This window comes from Dromiciops gliroides, chromosome 3 (assembly GCF_019393635.1).
Source record: "Dromiciops gliroides isolate mDroGli1 chromosome 3, mDroGli1.pri, whole genome shotgun sequence".
NCBI classification, from domain to species: Eukaryota; Metazoa; Chordata; class Mammalia; order Microbiotheria; family Microbiotheriidae; genus Dromiciops; species Dromiciops gliroides.
The window spans coordinates 547,261,331-547,274,112 of NC_057863.1; the positions used below are offsets into that span (position 1 = coordinate 547,261,331).

At 39.3% G+C, this 12,782-nt stretch overlaps 1 protein-coding gene across 3 annotated transcripts in view; it reads left to right on the plus strand.

Moving 5' to 3' along the window:
- Positions 1-12,782, plus strand: part of UVRAG (UV radiation resistance associated) — a 372,875-nt gene that overhangs the window by 1,529 nt on the left and 358,564 nt on the right. The window lies entirely within an intron of this gene.

Here is a 12,782-nt window from a genome sequence, read left to right on the forward strand (position 1 = left end):
TATTGCTGACCTCTCCTCCCCAGGAGACAACTCCTTAAGTGGCCTTTAAGGTCATTTACAGGAAGCCTGTTGTTGGTGGTGTGGTGGTCTCATCAGCACCCAACCTAGGGGTCACTACCTTCCATGGCTTCATGGTCACCCCCCTCAGGGTCACCTCCTCCTCCTTGGATACTTCAGGGTGGTGGGATGGTGATGGTGGTGGTGGTGTTCTTTAGATACCACTTTTCCCTGTGTAGGAGTCACAGAGTCCACTGTTGAATGTGACTTCATCTAGGCCTTTCTTAACAGTTTCTGGTTCATTTCCCCCACCTCTGCGTACTCTTGGACTGGCCCTTCTCCCATCTCATTTCCCATGCTTAAGGATTCCAAGTGGTACTTAAGAGCATAAAGATGAAGGGGGTGGGGACAGGAAGAGAGTAATGAAATGGAAGAGGTGATTATGAGAGGAGAAGAGGAGAGGAAGGAGGTAGTGAGGACTTCCAGAATGTAAGGGAGGCAGCTTGGTGTAAAATAACAAACTTAACTGTTAGATGGCACTTTGCTTTGCATCGTAGTGGATGAGGAGAGAACTTTGGATTTGGAGGCAAGAAAGACCCTTCTTTGCTGGCTTGTTAGCACTCAGACCATGGGCAAGTCACTCAACTTCTCTTTGCTTTCGTTCTCTCATTTGTAAGGTGAGTGGGTGTGGGACTAGATGATATCTGAGAGCCTTTCCAGCTCCAACATCTTTAGGGGAAGGGATAAGTGAAATTGTCAGCTGTGCTTATTATGCCGGTGAGGAGTTTGGGGATGAAGGAAAACTCAGGAATAGGAGGATAATACGGAAACTTAGAGAAAGTGGGCCAAGAAGGTTTAGGATGGTGGTGGGGCTGGGGAGCTTTGGGATTTGGGGTGAGGTAAGGGAGAGAGAAAGGGAAAGAATACATTGGTTAACCTAGAAGATCTTTCTGAAAACTATTCAGTTTTACTTTTGGAGTTTTAACAGGGATTCTCAAATAGATTAGACTAGGTTTTGATGGTTTTTGAGGTTCTCTTGCAAATGATATTCTGTGATTTTTGGCTGTTTTTCCTATTTGTCAAATTCTTGGAATCTTAGCAAAGTCTTGAATGCCTTACAAATGCTAAGTATGGCTATAGCATCTTCCTTAGGTGTCATCTTTTTGGAATGTTTTGGATGGCTGTGATGAAGACTCCATGAGTTCTTTGCTCTTTACTTTTTATTTAGTATGCTGGAAAGCAAACATGGCTTACCATCTGGGTTGGAATGCTCAGGTTTCTTTCTAGGCTTGGTATGAGACACCTTTTAAAAGGTATTGCTTCTCTGGTTCTCTACCCACCCACAGCCAGGGCCTCATTCTTTTTGTGCTGGCAGAAAGCATATTGAATTTGATACCCTAAGAAAGCGACGCCTGATTTTAAATTCCATTCCTGCCTATTTTGTGTTTTTAAAAATGTGTCCATTAAAATGCGACTCCTGACTAAAAGACAGTGTTAATCTCTACACTTTCCTAGCCATTACAAAGACTCAATTAAGTTTATAAAGTCTGTGTTTTAGTCAATAGTATTTTCCTTGCTATCCTTCTTTTGAGTTTACAATCGTTTTGGTTCAAAGTCAGATAAAGAGACTGAGACTTATGGAAGTTGGGTGACTTGCCCACAGGTATGATGGATAATGAGGAGGCAGAATTGGGTTTCTTCACAATTAATCGGTTTTCTGACTTTAAGTCCTGTCCTCTTCCTAATACGTGGATTCTTTCTCCTTGTTGCGGATGTGTAAAACCTAGGGGCTAATCTCCAACGTCCCCTATGCTTTTCTGTAATGGAACTATTCATTCTTAGCCTACTTTTCCTAGTGGGATATGCTCTTACCTATACTCAGATTATATGTAAGCGCTTTTTTGAAATTTTAGAGATTTTAAAAGTTTTTTGTTTAGGTTTATAATTGACTAGGGGTTGTAAACTTTTAAACATTATATTGACATTATACTAAATTATTTTATTTTAAAGACATCGTAATGTCTTCTGTGTCCTTCTAGGTGGGAACCTGGAAGTGAACTTAGATGGTAGTTATTTCACATTCTTTTTTTTTTTTTTTGCGGGGCAATGAGGGTTAAGTGACTTGCCCAGGGTCATACAGCTAGTAAGTGTCAAGTGTCTGAGGCCGGATTTGAACTCAGGTCCTCCTGACTCCAGGGCCGGTGCTCTATCCACTGCGTCACCTAGCCGCCCCCTATTTCACATATTCTTAAAAGCTCAGCTGAGAACGTTTCCTCTGAACCTCCTTCCTCTTTCTTCAGTAAAGAAAAATGCCAACTAGCCGAATTTATTGCGAACCCGTTATATGCAGAACTCTGTGAAGAGCTGAATTTCTTAATAGAAGAGACGAGGCTCATATCCATACCCAGTAAAGTGGCGGGCTTCAGTGAATATTTGAACTGCCTCTGAGGACCTTATTGTTGAAAGTGGTAAAAACTTACACTAGAAATACAAAACAATTAGCTAACTTTTAGTCACTACTAGAAATGGCTTATGTTTGTATGGCATTTCCACTTGACAGTGTGCTTTCTTCACTGTAGACTTGTGAGATAACTAGTCCAAGTATGATTGTTCCCATTCGACAGAGAAATAAAAGGAAGTTAACTTCTAAAACGACTTGTCACTGGTCACACAGTTAATGGCAGAGCTGGGAATTCAACCCAGGTCTTCTGACTTCAAATGAACTTTTCTTTCAGTAAAGGATACATCAGATAAATAAATAAATTTAAAATGAAAAAAAAAAAAGGATACATTAGAGACAGTTGTTCATAGTAGGTAGAGAGCTGGTCTTCTAGTTCAGGGCTTCTTAAACTTTTTACATTTGGGAGCCCTTTTTGCTTGAGAAATGTTTATAAGAGCCCAGGTATATAGGTATATAAAATAGGTATACATAATCTTTTATTGTCGCCACATTTTTCTTGACCCCCACATTCAGTTTTGCAACTCCATATGGGGTTGTGACCCACAGTTTAAGAAGCTTTGTTCTAGTTCAAGACACCCTGGTTAAAGCCCCTTTTCTGGCACATGCTATGTGACCATGTTTGGGTGCTCCATGTAACTTTCTAAGGCTAAATTGCAGAAAAGGTGCCCATCAGCCTTGGTAGATATACTGGGAACTCTTTACGTGGATGAAGTCACAGGTCCAAGCAAAAACAAATTAACAAAAGAATAGCCTGCATTAAATGACCCTTTAACATTTATAAAATTGCTTTTTTCAGAATAGGTAGGGTAATTCAGTTGACCAACCATTTGTCAAGTGCCTGCTTTGTGCAAGGCTGTGAAAGATACAAAGTTCATAGAAGACAATGCCCTTCTTTTATGGAACTTACAGTGTGTGTGTGTGTGTGTGTGGGGGGGGTGGTAGTGGTGATTTAACCATATTCCAATAACTATAATACATAATTGCATAATGAGGTACTGAGAAAACAAATGAGGAGATAGACTCAGAGCTGGAAAGGGACTTACCCACAGCCTATCTCACTGCATGTCACTGGTAGAACCAGGATTGGAAACCATGGTCTTCTGGCTCAGGGCTCCTCCCCATCAGTTCCTTCCTGTCCCAGCACAGTTTTGATGGAGGATACCTGACTAATAACAAACCACTTTTGCTTTTGTCTCTCCTGTCCAAATCTTACTGTTAGTCCATAGATACTGGATAGTCTTTTGTTAGTTACACTATCTCCATTGAGTCCACTGCAGTGCTAGGAATAATGTGACTTTTAACATAGTATGGGCATATAATACTCTGCCTAATGCCATTAATTGGTTCTGCAAAACCATGACAGGCCAAACAGTGTTACAGGGTCAGTTTTATAAAGACTGTCCTAAATCGGCAGTTGTATGAATTATGCGATGTTAAGTAAACATTAAAAGCTTATTCTTTTACTCTTACAGTATAGTGGAGGGGGATGATACAAACACAGAAAATTTCCACTTTTAGACAGTTCTAATGGGAGGTGTAAGTGAGAGAGAGGATATTCCTGGAATAAAGGGAAACATGAGACAAGATAAGGAGCTAGGGAAGGACAAAGCATATTTGGGTGATGAGTCCATTTTGGTTGGAGCTTACAGTACATGGAGGTCAATAAAGTGATGTAAGGCCAGAAAGGTAGGATGGCACCAAATTGTGGGGGACCTTGAATGCTAAGCAAAGGAATGTAGATTTTACTCCATAGGGAGGTTCTAGAGGTTTTAGAGGAAAGGATTGAGACAGTCTGATTGTGGAGGACAGAGTGAAATTGGAAAGGCTTTGTTAGGATGTTTTTTTTGGTCATAATATAGGCAGATAGTAAAGAAGGCCTCTATTATTGGTGGCAGTGGGAATAAATAAGAGGTGAAGGATTTGAGAGAGATTGTGGGTTTATAATTGATAGGACTTGGTAACTGTCTGCCCAAGTGATTTTCTTTAAGCACAGATCTGAAAATGTTATTCCCTTACTCAATAAACTACGATAGTTCCCTACTGCCTCTTGAATGAAACATCAATACTTCTATTTAGCTTTTTAAAGCCTTTTAGAACCTGGCTCTACATTATTTTTCCAGTCTCATTGAAAATTTCTACTTCACTTCCCATACCTTGAGATGTAGACAAACCAGTTTTTTCCTCTTTTTCTGATACATGACACTTCATCTCCCATCAACATGCCTTTGCTCTGGCTGGAATTCATTCCTGCTTCATTTCTGTGTCATGGAATTTCTCTTCCTTCAAGACATAACTCAAGCATTACTTTTTACATATCTTTCCTGACTTCCCCTTCCCTGTAGATGTTAAAGCTCCCTCATTACTGTGTATTTATTCCTTTTATATTTACTCTGTATATACTTGCTTGTATATTTGGTATCTCCCCCTATTAGAATATATGCTCCGTGAGAGTAGGGGTTGCTTCATTCTTTGTATCCTCAGCACTGCATGGTGCATAGTAGGTGCTTAATAAATGTTGTGTTGATTGATTAATTGGATATGAGAGGGTAGTGGTGAGAGGAGTCAGAGTTAAGGTTTTGTACATGGAAAACTCAGTGAATAGTGGTGCTACAGAGAGAAATAAGATTAAAAAAGGAGTATAGGTTTAGGGGAATAGATGATATAATTCTAGATATTTTCAGTTCGAGATGCTGATAGAACATCATGTTGGACAAGTTCTATAGGTAATCTGTTATGGGATTTTGGAGGTCAGAAGAGAGCGGTTAGGGTTAGTGATAAAGAGTGGGGAGGCAGGTACCTAGAAATGGAAATTGAAGCATAGGAGTAAATGAGATTGCTAAGGGAAAGTGCAGAGAGAAAAGGATATTGGGGAACATCCATGTAAAGAAGAAGCCAAGAGGGGAAGTATTTAATGTGTTAGAAGCTCTAGAAAGGTCAAAGAGGATGAAAACTGGGAGAGAAAAAAAAAAACCGAACTGCTTGTTGCATTTAGATATTAGTAGTTTGGTGGTGGCATTTAATTCGTTTCAGGAGAGTGGTAGGAAGGAAATCAGATCGCAAGGGATTAAATAGTGTGTCAGGACAGAGACATTGAACGTACTGACTGACTGAGGACAACTATGTGAAAAGGAGAGGGGAGAGATGGAAACATCCCTAGGATAGGGGATGGCTAATATTAGATAAGTTTTTAGGCAGATAGGCACTAGTTAGTGGAGACAGAGAGATGGAAAGTATGTGATGGAAAGGGAATGACTGAGCAAATTTCTATAGGAGTGAGGAAAGAACTAGATCTGGGTGTTGGTAGGACTAATCTTACTTTTATGGGAGGGTTTAATGATGTTAGATTGGACCTGGTTTCTAATTTTTTTTTAATTTTAATTTTTTTAGTGAGACAATTGGGGTTAAGTGACTTGCCCAGGGTCACACAGCTAGTAAGTGTTAAGTGTCTGAGGCCAGATTTGAACTCAGGTCCTCCTGACTCCAGGGCTGGTGCTCTATCCACTGTGCCACCTAGCTGCCCCGGTTTCTAATGTTTTAATGAGGTGGTTGTGCAATTTTATGGTCAGGGTAAAGTTATTTGGGATATGCATGTAATTTATGAATATATTTCTGTTCTAGTATCCTTTAGCCCTTGTTAGTAATAAGCAAGATAAGTTGAATACAGGAATTTGGGAAGCTTCAGAAACTTAAAGGTGGTGGTATCAGCATCTTAGCATCATCATTTCTCCTTGATGGGCAGGTTTGTCTCAGATAGTGACACCAGTTAGGTTTGGCCTTTTGGTTACTTTGTACTTCATGTGAAAATGTTTTTTCATTTTTTCTTTAAAAGGAAAAGACAACTTGATATTTGGTTTATATATTAGTCTCCAGCAGGGTCACAACTCAAACTATATAGCGTGAGACTAAGAAGTGAAACTGCCTGAAATAGAACCAGAGCAGAATTGAAATGACTCAGTTGAACCTTAAGGATGAAAACGTTTTCTTAACTGGTTTCCAAACATGCTTTTCTTACTTTTATAAATGAACTGAAGAGAAAAAAAAACATATTTGAGAGATCTCCTATTTTAAGTAGCATGTAAATTGAGATGCTGATTAGAAATACATTAGATTATTTCAAGAGAAGGGTATAAAACCTCTTCCATTATATGTGAATGAAGTTTGTCAAATTGCTTTAACAGTTGCATTGCTGTGTTAGATTAGAGGGACAGAAGAGCATATAGAAAATTGAAGCTTGAAATTGGTCTCTCCATGTATCAGCATTACTCCTTTATGCTCTAGTGTCAGATAACCTTCTTTCCATGTACATGTATGCGCAGAATTAAAAAATTTAGATTATAGGAAAAGACAATAGAGATCATCTAGTCCAGGGGTTTTTAATTTTTGTGTGCCATGGACCCCATTGGCAGTTGGGTGAAGCCTAAAGACCCTTTCTCAGAATAATGTTTAAAAATGCATAAGATGAAATATATAGAATTACAAAAGAAACCAGTTCTATTGGAATATAATTATCAAAATATTATAAAACAAGTTCACAGATTAAGGTTAACAACTGATCTCATCTGATTTCCTTATTACATAGATGAGTACTCAGGCAATAATCTCTTCCTTGCCTACCATTTAGAATTGTTGTAAAGATCAAGTCAATTAGCATAGATTCATAGATGTTTAGAGTGAAGAGACCTTGCACTTGATTATTTAGTTCAAGCCCCTCTTTTTACATTTAGGGAAACTGAGGCTAAATATGGCTCAGTAATGTAGCTAGGATTCAAATCTAAGACTTAATTATAGAATCATTTTTGTAAACTGCATTGTGTTATATAAATGTAAGGTATAGTTAAGTGACTTGCCAGAAGTCTTGTGAGAAGATAATGGTACAGCTGGGACTATAACTCTGGTCTACCAAATTCCTGGTCTTATAAGATATATTAATTCTATGATAATTTTAACATACTTATTAAATCTATACCTGAACTTTTTTCTTAGCACCATTGTCCTTCGGGTTTTAGACTAGAATCCAATTAAATTCATTAAGCCTTTATTACTGTGCTAAGCTCTGAGAATAGAAAGACCACTCCTGCCTTTAAGGAGCCTACATTTTACTGGGTGAGTGAACATTTTTATTTTAGATTAAAAAAAAAAAAGTAAATTTCCCCATCTGTAAACCAAGAGGGTCAGACTACATGATTTTTTAATTTTTTATTAATTTTTTATTTTTAGTGAGGCAATTGGGGTTTAAGTGACTTGCCCAGGGTCACACAGCTAGTAAGTGTTAAGTGTCTGAGGCCGGATTTGAACTCAGGTCCTCCTGACTCCAGGGCCGGTGCTTTATCCACTGCGCCACCTAGCTGCCCCAGACTACATGATTTTTGAGGTCCCTTCTGACTCTACAGCTGTGATCCTCATTTCGGGGGAATGGTGATGGTTCACCAACAACATGGGGGAATCAGGAAAGGCCTCTTGGAGGTGGCACCTTGGAGGGACCTTGGGGTTCCAAGAGGTAGAGGTAAGGAGTCATGAAGGATAGCCTGTGTAAAAACACAGAGACTGGGGATGGAATATGTCTACAAAGAACAGCAATTAGGCCTTTTGGTTTGGAATTTAGAGAGTGGATAAAGGGAGTAATGTATAATCAACCTTCAGAGGGAGACTGAAGCCAGATTAGAAAGATCTTTAAATTTTAAATGCGAGTTTGTATTTAATCTCAGAGGCAATAGGGAGCCACTGTTTTGTTTTGTTTTGTTTTTTGGTGGGGCAATGGGGGTTAAGTGACTTGCCCAGGGTCACACAGCTAGTAAGTGTCAAGTGTCTGAGGCCGGATTTGAACTCAGGTACTCCTGACTCCAGGGCCGGTGCTCTATCCACTGTGCCACCTAGCTGCCCCCCCTGTTTTGTTTTGTTTTTTTAATCTAGGGGGTGATATGGTCAGACCTGTTAATGATATCTATTTGGCAGTTATGTGGAGAATGGATTAAAGAAGGGAAGGGCTGGAATTCTGGGAAACCATCAGTCAGCTAGTATTTTTAAGCACCTGAAATGTGTCAGATACTGTACTATGAGATATACTTCTGAGGGATTTCCAGTTTTAAGTAGCAGATAGATGGAAATGTGAACTTGAAATACTTTAGAATAAAGTACAAAAAAGTTAAACAATCATTATTCCCAGTGATTATGCATTCTAATTCGGAGGACAACAAAACATATACAAACCTGTACTACATAAATGTAAAAGGAATAAACACAAATACATACAAAGTAGTTAAGTAGAAGCTAGTCTGGGAGGGAGTATATTAGCAGTTGAAAGGGGATCAGAAAAGGCTTCATGCAGAGACTCTCTGAGGTGGCAGTAAAGTAGGAGTGCATTCCAAGCATGAGGAATGGGCAGTTAGAAGGTGTGGAGATCAGAGATGGAGTGTCATGTGAAGAACAGAGAGTAGACCATTTTCTTCTGACCTTGGTATAGTATGCAAAAGGGTAAAATATCTCATGAGGTTGGAAAGATAGGTTGGGGCCAGGTGGTATAGGGCTTTAACAACTAAACAGAGGGTTTTTTTTTTAATCTTAGAGGCAATAGGAAGTCAGTAGAGATAGTTGAGTAAGGGAGTTATGTGATCATTTTTTTTTTTTTAAGGAAAATTACTTTGGCAGCAGTGTATGAGAGTGGTGAGAGACTTGAGACTGGGATCTCAATTAGGAGGATGATGCAATTATCTAGGCAAGAGGTAATGAGAAAGGGCAGCTAGGTGGTGCAGTGGATAGAGCACTGGCCCTGGACCTGAGTTCAAACCCCGTCTCAGACACTTGACACTTACTAGCTGTGTGACCTTGGGCAAGTCACTTAACCCCAATTGCCTCCCCCCCCCAAAAAAAAACAAGAGGTAATGAGAACCTGAACTAATATAGTAATTGTGTAAGTGAAAAGAAGGATTTGGATGTGAAAGATATCATGGAGGTAGAAACAAGATTTGGTAACTGATTGGATATGTGGTGTAAGAGAAAGTGAGGAGTCAAGATAATATTGAAGTTATGAACCTGGGAGACTGGGAGGGTGGTGGTGTCTTCCATAGAAATAGGTAAGTTTGCAAGACTTCAGGATTGAGAAGGAGAGATAAAGAGTTTGTTTTGGATACGTTCAGTTTGAAATATTTAGTAGGCATTGACTCTGCAGGACATAATCTCAGGAGAGAGATTGTGGGTCATTTGTATAGTTAAATCCATGGGAATTGATGTTACCAAGAATGAGAAGAGGGCCTGGGACCAAACCTTGAAGAACAACAATGTTTAGGGGGTATAGGGTAGATGATGAGTCATCAAGGGAGACTGAGAAGGACCAGGCAGACAGGCAGGAGTAGAACCAGTTAGGAGGATATTGCAATAGATCATCAAGAAAGAGGTGATAAGGGCCTGACTTAGGGTGGGTGTAGTATGAGTGGGGAGAAGAAGACCTTTGTGAGAGATATTTTGGAGGTAGAATTGCTATATCTAATTGGATATAGTGTGTAAGAGCTGAGAATGTTCCCTATAGGTTGCAAACCTGATTGGAAGAGTCATCTTCACTGGGTTTTCATGGCTGCAAAACAGTTCTTTTATATAAAATTTCATTCACCAGTAGCTACTCTAACCTTTTTCATCCCTCATCAAACCTCCCTTGGCATCTTTCCTTTACCCCTTCCACTGAAGACCTTGTCTCATACTTCACTGAAAAACTTGAGGCTATTTGCAGAGAGTTCCCTCCTCATCTCACATTACTCAGATGTCTTCTTCAATGAAGAGGTACCCCTTCTCCTTGATAAGGCAAATCCTACAACATTCACCCTTGATCCCATTCCTTCCTTTTTTCTCTAGGATACTATCTCCACTATCATTCTCATTTTCTTTCTAATCTTCAATTTCTCCCTGTGTACTGGTTCCTTCCTTGCTTACCAACATGCCTGTGTCTCCCCATTCTTAAAAAAACCAACTCTCACTTGATCTGATTGTCCTTGGTAGCCATTATAACCTCTCCTCCCCTTCTTGGCAAAACTTCTTGAGAAAGCTATCTATCTATTTTAGGTACCTCCACTTCATCTCTCACTTGCTTCTAAACCATCTGCAATTGTGATTTTTACTTCATCATTTAACTGATGCTTTTCTTTCCAAAGTTTTCAGTGATCTCTTAGTTGTGTATAATGGACTTTTCCCAATCTTTATCCTTCTTGACTTGTCTACAGCTATTGGTTTGGTTTTTCACTCTCTTCTTCTGGATACATTCTCCCCTAGGCTTTTTGTTAACCTGTTATTATCTCTTGGGTCTCCTAACCTTGTATGACCTCTCTCAGGCTCCTCTGCTAGATCTTCATCCAGGCCACTTCTGTTGAATGGGTATCTCCTAAGATACAAGAGCTCTTTTTTGAGCTCTAGTTTTATATCACCAATTGCCTTTTGGACATCTTATAGTGGATGTTCTCTATAACATCATCAATTCATTCTCTCCCCCCCTCTCCCCCAGTCTCTCCTCTTCCAAACTTTTCTGTTACTGTTGAGGGCAATACAGTTCTCCCAAGTCACCCAGGCTTTCAACTTTGGTGTTATCCTCTACTCCTTACTCTTACTTATTCCACATATCCAGTTTGTTGTCAAGTCTTGTCATTTCTACATTTATGGTATACCTTCTTTTCCCTCTACTCATATAGCCACCACCTTGGTGGATTATTTGATTAGCCTTCTGATTGGTTTTCCTGCCCCAAGTCTCACCCTTACTCCAATCTTTCCTCTAATAAGTTGCCAGACTGATTTTTTCTACCTTCTTAGAAACTCCCTTTTACTTTTAGGATCAAAGATAAAATCTTCTCTGTTGCATTTGAAGCTGTTAGCAACCCATCCGCTTCCTACCTTTCCAAGTCTTGCACTTTACTCCCCTCCTTAAACTCTGTGGTCCAGCCACACTGACATGACATCTCCAGACTCAATTGTGCATTTTTACTGGCTATGTCCCATGCACTCCTCCTCTTGGCTTGATTGATTGATATTTATAGCGTCTAGATATTGTTCCATAGTATGCCTACAATACATTCTCTCTCCACCTCTTGTAGTCCTACTGCCTTCTAAAAACTCAACACAGATGCAAATGCCACTTCCTTGAGGAAGCCTTCCCTTCTTTCCCTGGATGTTCATGACTTCACATGGCACTTTGACTTATGTAATATTGTGTGTTATAGTTACCTGTGTTGGTGTTACTTGTCTCCTGAACTGTGACCTCTGTGAAGTCAGTGACCATCTAGAATTTTCTTTCTTTGTACCAAGGACAGAACCTAGCACACAGTAGGTACTTAAGTATTTGTTGTATATATTGGGAAAAATTATGGTGTTGTGGGAAGAGTGCTGAACTCAGGGTATAGAGAAGTCTGGCTTAAAATTCTACCTCTTAGACTTGGTAGCTGTATTGCCTTGGGAAACTCATTTACCTTTTTAAAACCTCACTTCATTTGAAGTGATAAGAACAAGAGTTAATATGCTTATAGTAACAGTGACTCAAATGAGATGTTTGTAAAGTATTTTATATACTTTAAAGCACCTTGCAAATGTCATTTATTCTTCATAGCAGTCTTGTGTAATAGAGTATAATTATCATAAGTGGGAAAAGTGAGACAGATACATCAAAATGCAGAATGGCTGTGGTCCATATTGTTCATTAGGCTGTGAGGCTGTCCAGAAGTTTGTTTTACTCCTTTCTGAGTGGTTTCTAAGATATAGAATTACTTTCTGTATGTCTGTGAAGCTGGTGGGTTGGCCTCTTGGCTTGCCCTATCAGGCTTCTCAAAGTTGCTACCAGGGAGACTAAATGTTAAAACAATGTATAAGTAAAAGTGGGAGTTGGAATTTTTATGAGCCTCTTCCTTCCAAGAAAAAATGACAATATTACCACAATTTATGTGACAAAGCAACTTCAGGATCTATTGTGGACATAGTTGCTGTGTATTAATGTTTCTGCCCAGCATGAAATAGAACTGAGCTGATGCACAAGGGTACTAGAAGCTTTTCCAGAAGAGGAATTATTAGTACACTTTCAGTTCTGACTTATTTGTGTCTTTCAAAGGGTGAGTCTTTTGCCTTGGGTATGAGGTAGCAGCAAGTGTCCAGGATGAATTTTGGAGGATCACACTTGCTAATTAGTAATTTCAATACAAAATTGTATACAAAATATTTTTTTCTGTCCCGTTATGAGTTGACTTTTAGATGATTGTTTCAGATGGAAGGTTTTTACTACACATATATGCTTTTACTTGCAAACTGGTCAGATGTAGTCAAGTGATTTTGTAGAGTGTTGGTATATTTGTTCTGAAATAGA